Here is a 12,538-nt window from a genome sequence, read left to right as displayed (position 1 = left end):
TTGTGGGGATGGAGGTTAGATTTCTAAGCTTGGGCAGCAAATACCTCATACCTGCTGGCTGACTCATCAGCCCCAAAGCAATTTTTAGAAATGGTTCTTTTTTTCCCATTATGCACAAGAACCCTTGCATCAGAGGGGATTTTAAAGAGTCCTGTGGTTGGTACTTCATCCTGGGTTGTAAGAAGTTCTAAGTGAATTCAGACAGTGCATGGGTGTGAAATCTGAACTCATGTTGGATTTATGGACTCTGAGGACCAAAGGTCTGGATTCTCTGCTTACCAAGTCTCTTGACTATAAGCTAAAGGTTTTGATCACCTGCTTTCTCAGCAGTAAAATGGAGGTAATAAGGATTTCTCCCTTGCGGTATGAGAACGAGTTATTACCCTTGGTGATTGTTTAAGAGATGGGCCAGTAAAGCACTGTAGGGACCTTTCAAAGGTAAGAAGGCATCTGAACAAAGCCTTTGCCATCCACATGGCAGCCATGAAGGAATGCCCACACAAGCTCAGCCTTACCAATGCGATATCTAGTCCCTGTGCAAAGCAAGCTCTTGATTGTACTAAACAATCAAATGGCCATGTTTTACAGTTCAGTTTTAATTCAAGGACAGGGCAGGGGAAGTAAATTGCAGCTCATCTTTCAGAAGGAACAGACCAATCTGTAAAACAATACCTAATTAGCTGTAAAAGAAGCTTAAATCCTGAAGCACTTCGCTCTGAGATAAGTTTTGTGCTTATCAGGCAGACTGAGAGCAGTCTACTGCAGGGACTTTGCTGAGAAGGGAAATTAAAGGCACAGGCTATCTACCATGTGAGGCATGGTGGCTGGAGTGCTCTGTAAATGTGGGTTTCTGGGTCAATGAAGAATATGGTACAGTATGATACAGTACTGTGTTTCTGTGTGGAACTGAGGTAGGTGTTATCTACTTCCGTGTTTACTGGTAGTATTACTCATACACTACGGATGTGACACCCAGGCCCTTGGAAAGGCTGGGCAGTGAACCATTTAGACATAGCATGTCACACAAAAAAGATGACACATGAACTTTCCTGAGAGTCCCCATCACAGGTTGTCTGTAAAGCATTCTGTTCTAGGAAGAAGCTACTGAAGTTTTGTAGTCTCCATATAAGCCCCCACTCCTATGTCACATCCCCTACTCTGCCACCTGACTCAGAGATGGATTAACTCTTAATACTATATGCCAGATTGCTGCCACAAGTCTACCAAAATAGTTTGGGGGAACAATACACTTCTAGCACAGTCACATCCAGGACTGGTAATATGCTTCTATAAAACTTATACTTTACAAGGTGTATTTTTTTGTTTCTATTTCATTCTTTTGAGAAATGTTAGGGGAAGGCAGGTCAGTATAGATCTGAGTCTTATTTTAACAGACAAGGAAACTGCTCGGAAAGATTCTGTGAGTGGCTTATTAGAGGTTTTTAGAGGCCAGTCAAGTGTACTGTAAATTCTATTAAAATAATAAACACAACCAGGGATGGAGAGATGACTCTCTGCTTAAGAGCATTTGCTGCTCTTTCAGAGGACCCAAGTTTGATTTCCAGCACCCACATCAGATGACTCACAACCACCTCTAATTCCAGCTCCAGGGGATCTGACACCCTCTTCTGGTCTTTGTGGGCACCTGCATACATGTGGTATACACACATAGACATAAACACATACACAAATAAAAATGTGAAATAAATCTTCAAAAAACAATCCTTCAAAAGGAATATAATCTATGATCTCGTTTCTTAAAGGTCTTTATTTATCCAACAAGTGACTGATTTTTGTATTTAACAGAAACATATAATACTCCAAGTTTTAAAGTTGGGCCAGAAAGCTCTATGTTCAAATTGTTTTCCCATCAAAAGTGACTTTTGTAGTAGCTTTATAAAAGCTATTGAATTTTACCTCCAACATATCCTAGACCTCCTGAAAGCTCATATCTCACCTATCCCTGAAGTTTACATTCATTTCAGGAGACAGCCGTGAGTGACTTCTGTCCCCTCTCTGTGTTGCTTTGGAAACACCAGTCTTATTTATGGTCATCTAGGCTATTCTTGATCCTGATCCCTGAAGCAACCAATGTGCCTGCTTGCCTTTCCCTCTCTCTCACTATCTGTGGTCTTCCTTTTACATCAGCATATAATGTGCTTGACCTCCAGGTCACTGCTGCCGTACACACTATTTCTCCCAAAGGAAGAGGTCTTCGTTTAGCCAGCCCAGTTTCTTAGGGAGATAAACCTTTGCATTTCTCAGTACTCCATGGATTATCCCCACATAAAAACTTTCCTCAAAACTCACCTCACTCAAATACACATATAAAACTAAACCCACCTTGAGAATAGAGAAGTAAGCAATTTTGCATAAGCTTCTTCTCCTTCATTGATAATAATTAAAATGTATATTACAGACACTTGAAAAGGGTTCAGATCCATTCTTAGTTTTCTAAAGTTAGACCTAATGTAAGCACATGTAATATATTGAGATGACTTGTTCTGGAGAAGAGGAATTTTGAGTATCTAAGATGCTGTCATAAAAGAGGCATTCACTTATCTTTAAAGCTAGAAGATAAGAATAAAATCAACTGAAGGGATAAGTGTCTAAGGAGTGTCAAAGATGGATGGATAAAGGTCTCAGATGATGCTTGGGAGAGGGAAGACCATATGCCCCGCTTTCTGAGCTCCTATAGTTAGCTGGCAGGTGGAGGCACTATCCAAGTGTGTGGGAGGTTGATGCATGGTTGCTGGGTGCACTTGCCTTACCCTTGACAAATTGCAAGGCCATCTGGTTGTTAATAGATTCAATTTACCGTAATTTAGTCTATGGCATTAGTGGAAAGGCAATCAAGAAGCACTTTGCTTTTACAGACTACCAGAAGCAGTAACCTGGGATTTTTCATTCCCTGGGAACTTGGAGAAGATTCGACATGAAGCTTCTCTCCACCCTGGTCCAGCCTTGAAAGTATCCCAAGTTTGTCTCAGACTCAGGAGTCTTCGATTAACACACTAGTCCCTTTAATCTGATGAGAGAAAGCAAAGGCTTGCTGGGAGTTCTCATGTTACAGACTTCATTATCATTCACATTCCTGTGCTCCATCCCAGTTCTACCACATCACAATGTGGAGACAGGCTCAGGAGTCAGAATCTGACTAAAGAGCTTCATTCCGGTAGAGCTGTTTGTAGTTTACCTTTTTCTCTTCTCAGAAGCCAAGAGTTGGAAATGGTAAATGAGATGGAGCCTCCAGGCCTCTCAGCCAGTTTGCCCTGCTTAGATCCATACGACTGAGCAGATAACAGAATTAATTTTTCTCCTCTCCTCCTTAAACACACATACATATACCTTCCTGTCTTCCCTTTCTCGTTTCTTCGTTTCTGAGAAGACCGTCCTGAACACTCCAACTTTCAGTTTGGGTGGGATGGAGAGGAGAGGGGATATTTGGCTTTGAGTTAAGCCTTGTGTTCTGCCTTTGCCATTTCACCCTACTGCTTTGGCGGTATTAGACTTTGGCTCAGCTAACAATCATAAAAACACTCTCATATTCCAGTCGATCTGGAATTCATATGTTTTAGAAGATTATCAGGGCCGATCACAGGCATCCTCAGCTCTCTGGATGCCATGCCATTTAATCTAATTAGATATTTACCTTTACTCTTGATCATTCTATTAAGTTTTTAGACCAAGCCTGTACCTAGGAGGTTCTCCTTCCTTCCTTCTGGTGCAGTGACTGGAGCCTGGGAGGATAGAGTAGCTTTTTTTTTTTTTTTTTAAAGCACAAAACCAAGTGATCGGTACAGTGAAGCATCTCATGGTTAAGTATTTCTAGATGTAATTGTGAGATCTACAGGCCCAGGGCATTCACTGGAAGAATTGCTCAGAAATTGGTTTGTATTGGGCATCAAAGGCTGCCTGCTGGGTGGTGAGTAGCTATCTTCACGAAGACACACAGGGCAATCAGATGGCTTGATGCCAGTGGGGAGTAGGAGAGGCTTCTCTGTCACTTCCCAGCCCTCTCTTGTTTTGTGTCCTTGGGTACAGTCTTTAAGATGGTCAGTTTTAATAGCTCTAGAGAGCCTCTTCTTGCTGTCCACGCTGATGGACTCATCATAATAACTAGCTCTAGAGAGCCTCTGCCCGCTGTCCACTCTGATGGACTCAGTATCCGAACTGAAGCTGTGATATCGGCATGCTCCTCAGAGAATAACCACAGCAGGTTTCTCAGTACATGCAGAATAAAGTATGTTTTTTCTCTACAGAATTAATTTTAACTGTGTTAAAATTAATGACTCATATTTGTAAAGTAACTGATAAGATTTTGGGGTGCAGCCCAAGGCTGTGGACAGAGCCTAGCTGTCTGTCAGTCAGCCCATATGAGCTTAACCCATCACTTCAGTTTTCTCAGAAAATCTTCAAATTTACCAGCTTGTTGTCTTGTTATTCACTTAAAAGGCATATAGAAAAATGTCTGGAGAAAAGACATCTTTCAGTTGGCTCATGGTCTTGTGGGAAAAACAAACAAATGTGACCTCAATTTCTCTGTGCTTCGAGACCAACATGGGAGGTTCAAACTGGATGTGCAGTGAACCCGGGGGCTGCTGAAGAGAGGCTGAGAGGTGGGGTTTTGGAATGGAGTAGAATTTAACAAGTGCTGCACAGCAAGCTTTCTTACTTTACGAGCTGACAGAGATCAACCATATACTGATAGAGGATGGTATTGCAGGCATGTGGAGAAGCACAGATCATTTGGAAAACTGAAGATGTAGCTAACAGATAAAATGAGCACTGTGTTGGATGTGATCCCACTGACTGAATCATGCTGTGGAAGAAGAGGGACCTTCTTCTGAAGCCAGTAGATGCCCTGCTCTATCGTTGCAGACATAGCATTACTTGAACAAAATTTCCTTTTGGAGATGAGAGTATGTTTTTCTGATACCTCCACTCCTTGAGTAAAAAATTTGTACAGTCTCAACCTCTCCAGTGAGAGACGGCCATTGTTGAACTATCCCAATTATATCATGTAAGCCAGCACAAGAAATCTCCGTTTATTATTAAAAATCACAGGGATAGGCATCTGAATTGTTTCTCACCACTATCCTTAGCATTTAGAATGGAGCCTGACACGAAGCAGGTGCCCCATTAATATTTATTAGATATTTAATGTCACATGAGTGGTAGCATCCATCCCCTATGATAATAACAGAAGACACAAAATTAGATTATTTGAAGACATGTGCAATGACAACATTTAAAATGGGCCAAATCAAATCCTATGACTAGTGACACGTAAGATCTTTCTGTAGCATTTATAAGATCATCTTATAGTGATGTTTCTCAACCTTCCTAATGCTTTTGACCCTTTAATACAGTTCTTCATGTTGTGGTGACCCCTAACTATAAAATTTATTTTTGTTGCTACTTCCTACTTTGACTGTGCTACTGTTAGGAATTGTAATGTAAATATCTGATATGTGACCTCAAAGGGGTTACAACCCATAGATTGAGAACCAATGTCTTATAATCTACAGTAAATAGTAGCACTGTTCAACAAGACTCCTTACTTTCCAGAATGGTGGCCATGTATCTCTGTCCTGTTCAGTAGTACAACTACTCTCTATATAAGTTCAGTGACTTAAATGAAGAGGACCATTTCTTGAATACTACCATTTCCTACATGTCTCCCAAATGGAAATAATATAATATGTAGAGTATAATAACTATTTTTTTCAAAGTTCATTTTGTAGTTAAAAATCTCACATTAAAAAGATTCTCCAGGCTCAGGTGTCTTTGCTAGTGAGAACAGATTGAGAATTTGATGAAGAACTCTCAAGAGTTTTATAAAATATCTTTCAAGAGACAGAAGAGGTAAAATGAAATAAATTTCTCAATTTGGTCAGTGACACCAGAGTTATTCATATTGAAATAAACAGCTAGAGAAAACAGTATTAAAAGGGATAGCACAGGATGGATGAGAGTTTTAAAATCCATTCTTCCTTCTCTATGTTGGTACAGAAAACTCATTGACTGGCCTCTTTTGTCTGTATCTCTTGACCACATATACTACCAGAAGAAGGGTCTGGCAACCCTAAGATGGCTAAGAATGGGCCCTAAGAATGGGCTTAAAGGATGGAGTATCCGTGCCCCACAGAACAAAGCTACTCTGAAACAAAGAGCACAGTTGATATGTCATTGACTATCTACTACAGTTTATTAGAATAGCATCTTACAGAGGTAAGAAAAAATATCAACACCATGAGAAAAAATAAGAAGCTAAAACCCAGCAGAAATATTAAACCTGGATAATAGGGTTTAAGGTAACAATGCAATAGTTAAAATAAATAAAGGTTTTAGACTTAGATAAAATACGAATAATGAATTGGAGTATCTGACTGAGACCATCTTTTAGAAGCTAAGAGGGAAGAGTAAAGAGAGAGAAAATGAAGAGTCTTGGAGAACAATGCACACATTCTACCATCTAGTTAATAGAAGTCCTGAAAAGAAAAATATTACAAATAGGAGGAAACACTTAAGTGAATAATAAAGACAAATGTATAGGAAGTCCAGATAAAATGAGGCAGACTTAAAAGCATCATTGAACGTCAAACTGGAGAGAAAAAGATAAATGAACTCTAAGAATAAACTGTAAGGCTATCAAAAAGAAATAAAAAGATGGGACTGTGGAGATGGCTCAGTGGGCAACATGCCCACACAAGCAAGGGGACCTAGCAACCATGTTTTCCTATGTCTGTGAACTCCGCACTGCAGAGGCAGAGCCAGGCTGGTCCCCAGAGTTCACTGGCCAGGCTTTCTAGACAAACTGGAGAGCTCTTCAGTGAGAGACTCTGTCTCAAACAGTAAGATAGAAGAGTAATCAAAGAAGATATCCCATGTTGACTTCTGGCCTCAACATTCATATATGTGCATATGTACCAGCATGCACATAAGCACAGATCCTTGATCCCCCCACCAAGTTCTAGAAGACTCCAGATAGAAAAATTCAGTTGCCTGCATGACAAACTCTGACATTAGACTTTTTAAAGGCAATAATGCACATAGAAAGACAATAGGAGCCAGATGTGGTAGCACATGCCTCTAGTCCCAGCATTTGGGAGGCAGAGGCAGGTAGACTTCTGTGAGTTTGAGGCTCACAGCCAGGACTAAATAATAACTTCCAGGATAGTCAGGCTACATAGTGAGGTCCTGTCTTAGAAAAAATTAAATCAAAAACAGTAGTAAAACTGAAAGCTGGTTAATGTATTTATTTTTCATGAAGTTGGTGAAATACGAAGAAATAAAAAAAAATGGATGGGCCAATTTTCTTTATGATCATAGATGTAGACTGTGTAAATAGAGTTAACTAAACTTGAATGTACTAAAAACTCATATGTGGGGGAAAATTTTAAAGTAATAGTAAAATAGTAAGTAGTGATAGTAAAGACATGTATTTTTAAAAGCTACCAGTATGAGTCATGGCATCAGTAAGCATAAAGTATAAAAACCATGGCTTACTAAACTACCATTTGATAAAATTCATTGCAAAACCTCCTAACTCAAAATAGAAGAAAATTCTATGACTTAATGAGTGTTTCACACCACAGATCTAAGCAAGCGCTATTCTTGTTTATATATGGCTCAGCCAGTAATGTATTTTCTTTATTTTAGAAAACAATTGCAGTGTTAAAGAGATGCTGTGGATAGGAGTTAGTGAGAATTATAATTTTAATTGTGCTCTCTTCAAGAGAATGAACAAGTCAAGGTTAGCTAGCCTCACCATCACCGATAGCTTTGGAGATTCCAGTTAATGTGAAGTACAGAAATGAAATCATTATTCATAAATGATACAAAACACAGAAAATACTTGAGCATGTGTATTTATGCTAATACTTGGGTATGTAGACACCAGAAGTCAGTGTCTTTTGTGACAGGCTCTTGAACTGAACCCAGAACTCTTCTATTCAGCTAGACTGACTGGCTGGGCAAAGCCCTGAGATCTTCCTGCTCTGTCCCCCTAGTGATGAGATATAGCCCCTACCCCCTACCAACGGTGCGGGTGCTCAGGATTGGAACTTGGGTCCTCATAAGTGCACAGCAAGCAGTACTTTTACTGCCTCTACCTCCGCAGCTCCATATTTACCGAAAATATTAATAGAAACAATAGATAATTACAATTAGGAAGAAAGTCAGCAGGATTGCTGGATACCGGATCAATATATAAAATCAATAGTATTTTTCTGCATCAGCAATAATCAACTAGAAAATATTTTTTTAATTAGATACAAGTCACAAAGCAATAAAAATAATAAAGCTTCCAGAAGTCAACCAAGAGCACAGGAATGCTGTGGGGAAAATTTAACATTGTGAGGAACATAAAGATTATTTAGATAAATGAAGATCCAGTTTATGCATTTTAGAAGGGATAACTTTCTATCGTAAGGCTGTCAGTTCTTCTCAAATGAACTTACAAGTACATTGCAAATCTGATGTAAATTTCATTTGGAGGACTTCATACCTAAATGGGGTAATTCAGATGAAGTGACACCTATGGAAAATTAAATGCCATCAAATAGCCAAGTGAACCTTGAGGATGGGAGTCAAGGAAGCTTGTCTTACCATGTGTAAGTGTGTTAAGATTGACTCTAGATACAAACACGAAATTTTTAGGTATTGATTTTAAAAAACCCAGGTGAATAGAGTATGGTATAAAATGATAATTAAGAGTTCAGAGACAGATTATGTGCATGTGTGAACAATATACAGGAAAGCATACAAGTCAATGAACAGATGGCTTACTTAGTGGAAGATGCTGGTAAAGCTGGTTCACTATATAAAGAAAAATGAAATGGCATCCCAGCTGAATGTCACGTATGAAATGGACAAAGCATGATAATAAATCACAAAGTTGAACATGAACAGAAGAATATCAAAAAAAAATCTTTGGATCTATTGGTAAGAAAAGCCTCCATACTAAGGATGTTTGAGGTTCAAGAAATGCTGGGAAATACTATCAGAAACCCTGATGAGAAAATAAGCAAATGACACAGGTAACTTACAGCAAAAGAAGAATCAAATGTCTGACAAACGAGGAGAGATATTTAAATTCAAACTTACTGATACTTAACATGAACCATCAAAAGTAGCGAGACATCGATCGATCATCGAATATACTTGTCAGACTGCCAAAAATTTCAAGGCTGGACCAGGCTGGACTGTGTCAAGTCGTTAGCAAAGGTGTGTGCTCCCAGAAAACAAGAGCATTCCTGTGTGTCCAGCCTGTAAGTACTTAAACTATACAAGCACATACCCCGTACCTAGCAATTCCTCTTTGGGTATAGAACCTTTGCATGCCTCACTGGTCCACAGATTAATACACTGAAGGCACATAATGCAGCACTATACGGGGTTGTGAAAGGCTGCAGACAATCCGATCCCTGTCTTTGAGAGAGTGGAGAGACAAAGGTGACAGATGGGCACATGTCAAGTAACATTTCACAGTAATTGGAAGTGAAAGACAGATGAATGTAAAAGTGCCCAAACAGAAAAAAATGCATAATGAGTTATATAATCCAGAACACATTAGACACATTTAGATCATGGATAATCAAAACAGTTCTATAAGAATATGTTTTTCAAAGGCAGGGACAAGAGGCTTCCAGTTTGACATATTGGAGAGGTTATATGCAAAAACAGAAAAGGATTTGGGGCAAAAGGAAATAACTGAGAGAGTATGGAGAGGGAGCTTGGGAGCTGATATTAAGAACACACAATAAAGGAGGGCAGTTTGATTAATCCAAACCTTTGATCTGAGATTTAGATGTTTATTTGCTTGGGATGGGATATTCATATGGTATGATTAGTATCCTACCTCCTTCTCCATAGCCAGGCCTCAGAGAAAGGCAAAGGCAGACTTTCCTTGGTATGTGTCTGGGACTGTCTGTCCATCTGTCTGTCTGTCTGTCTGTCTACCTGTCTCCTTCTGTGTGTGTGTGTGTGTGTGCATGTACACTCTTCCCCTCCCCCTTCCCTGCCAGGCATCTTTTGTTCTTTTGTTTCTCAGGGAAATAAAACATCAAACTGTTTGTAAGTGGCAGAGCAGTGGGAAATCCCCCCCAGCTGCTGCTTGGATGGAGGCCCAGTGATGCCCGGATGTACAGATTACCAGGCTTCCCTTTTCAACAGAAATTGTGGTATCCACAACTTTTTTAAAAGTCAGCTACCCACTGCTTTGGAGTCTAGAATTTGCCAATTTTCATTCATTTTTACAACCTAAAAAAACCCCTAAGTTTCATGTCAGAGGAGATCCAAAATTTTCTTGGAGAGCTTCATGGAACAGCCTGACCTAGAAGGAAGATAGTAGGGGGTAAATGCAATAAAAAAGAATAAAAATACAAAAACAAAAATAAACAAAATCACAACCTCATCTCATTACTCATCTCTAGCTACCTCTTCACTTAACCTCAAGGTCAAGACAACCCTTTTATAGTGTTTACTGCCTCTGAGGATGAGCTTCAGTGTGAGTCTTGTTTGCCTTTTATAGTATTAAAAGAGACAATGAAACCTGCCTCTCCGAAGATCATTTCACCAAGTCCCCGTGGCTCTGCAGGGAATATTTGTTTCCTCATTTAAATTCATGTCTCTAAAAGACAAGTAGACCTTGGATGAAATTTCAGGAGACAGCAAATTATAAATAATGTATCTATATTTTTTTCTCTCCCATACCACTTGTATATAATTCCCCCCGGAGTCTTGAGCAAACACCAGAGACAAGAGGACAGGAAGCTATTAACATGATGGAAAGATTGGAATGGGCTCATATCATGTGGTATGAACATAAGAAAAGGCATCTTGATCAGAGGAGGTTTCCAGCCAGCTAGCTCTTTTCTATAACGATGATGGTGAGGAACTGGGAGGAACAGAGGAAAGGAAAACCATAATCAGGATATACTGTGTGAGAAAAATATCTATTTTCAATAAATAAAAATTATTATTAATTATTTGCATCTCAATTCTTTCCCAGACCATTATATAGGCATCTGCCTGAGTGAGTCCTTTATCTTGGTAATCCCAGGACAGGATGAGTGTTTGTCAGTCATGGAGCCCACTTTGAAGCCAACCTTTAAACTCTGTTGTCCATCAGAAAAGACACCAAAAACTCTCACAGGCTCAGCACAGCCTCGGAATAAGATGCTGTTAAGTGGAAAATGCAAATACTGTCAATTAAGTTGGAAAGGATACTAGCATCCAAAAGGAAAGCCTCTAATGCCTTCAGCCTTGGTGTACTGTCATGGAACTTAGTGTACCCCAGACTTCCTCAGCAGGATTAACTCATGACCATGGGGTCCAGACAGGCAGCCTTTCAATCTTGGATCAGGTGAAGAGATTCTGCTTTTCACTTTGGCTGCTTTTCCTTTTCTGTAACACCCCTAACCGCACCATTTGTGAGCAAACACCCTTGTATTCTATTCTTTTGTTAACTTTCCTCTTGGCAGAGGCAGAAAAGGGTAGAGGGGCAGGGACTGGGGCAGGAAGTAGACACTGCAGCCCAGTGTGATATACCCAGAAAGATTTGTACTGCAGTGGCAGACAGAACCTGAAGGGATTTTGCTTTCAAATTCTGCAAGATGCACCTCTTTGTAACATCCCTATATAGGGTATCAATACTCTTCTTTAGTTTTCGTTTTTAGTTTTCGTTGTTGTTGTTATTGTTTTGTTTTATATCAAGCGACATCTACTTCTGTACTCTGAAGCTGAGATTTCATCTAACATGTCTGTATGTACCCGCCTTTGTACCTGGGATATTGGCATGCATTATTTCTTGCCCAAGAAATTTTTACTCAGCACTCAGTATCTAGCTGTCTCAGTGGGTTCTGCTAAATCTCCAAAACAAAGCCAGCAGGGTTTGGGATGCATCAGTGACTTAAATTTCAGCTTTCCATTAAAATCACAATAGTTCCCAACCATGGATACTCTTTTGTTTCAAATCAGGGGGATAGTGGTGAGTTCATTGCTGGTATCCTAAACACTACAGGGAGTGGATAGCTCAGTTGGTTGGCTATATTCATTGCATAGATGGTGGGCTCCTCACTTAGCTTCCCTCTCCTCCCTTTCCCTCCCCTCTCCCTCTCTCCCTCTCTCCCTCTTCCTCTCCCCCTCCCCTCTTCCCCTCTCTCCCCCTCCCTTCCCCTCCCTCCCCCTCTCTCCCCCTCTCTCCCCCTCCCTCTCCCTCCCTCCTCCTCTCTCCCCCTCTCCTCTCCCCCTCTCTCCCCCTCCCTCTCCCTCCCTCCTCCTGTCTCCCCCCTCCTCTCCCCCTCTCTCCCCCTCTCCTCTCCCCCTCTCTTCCCTTCTCCTCCCCTCTCCTCTCTTCCCTCCTCTCCCCCTCTCTCCCCCTCTCTCCCCCTCTCACCCCCTCTCTCCCCTTCTCTCTCCCTCCTCTCCCCCTCTCTCCCCCTCTCTCCCCTTCTCTCTCCCTCTCTCCCCCTCTCCTCTCCCCCTCTCTCCCCTTCTCTCTCCCTCTCTCCCCCTCTCCTCTCCCCCTCTC

The 12,538-nt window shown here is 40.7% G+C and overlaps 1 protein-coding gene across 3 annotated transcripts in view; it reads right to left on the bottom strand.

Moving 5' to 3' along the window:
- Positions 1-12,538, bottom strand: part of Tnr (tenascin R) — a 391,833-nt gene that overhangs the window by 13,148 nt on the left and 366,147 nt on the right. The window lies entirely within an intron of this gene.

The sequence above is a fragment of the Grammomys surdaster genome, unplaced genomic scaffold, assembly GCF_004785775.1.
Source record: "Grammomys surdaster isolate TR1022 unplaced genomic scaffold, NIH_TR_1.0 130, whole genome shotgun sequence".
Lineage (NCBI taxonomy): Eukaryota > Metazoa > Chordata > Mammalia > Rodentia > Muridae > Grammomys > Grammomys surdaster.
Note: the sequence above shows the minus strand (reverse complement) of the source record. Positions and strands in the feature narration are given on the sequence as shown.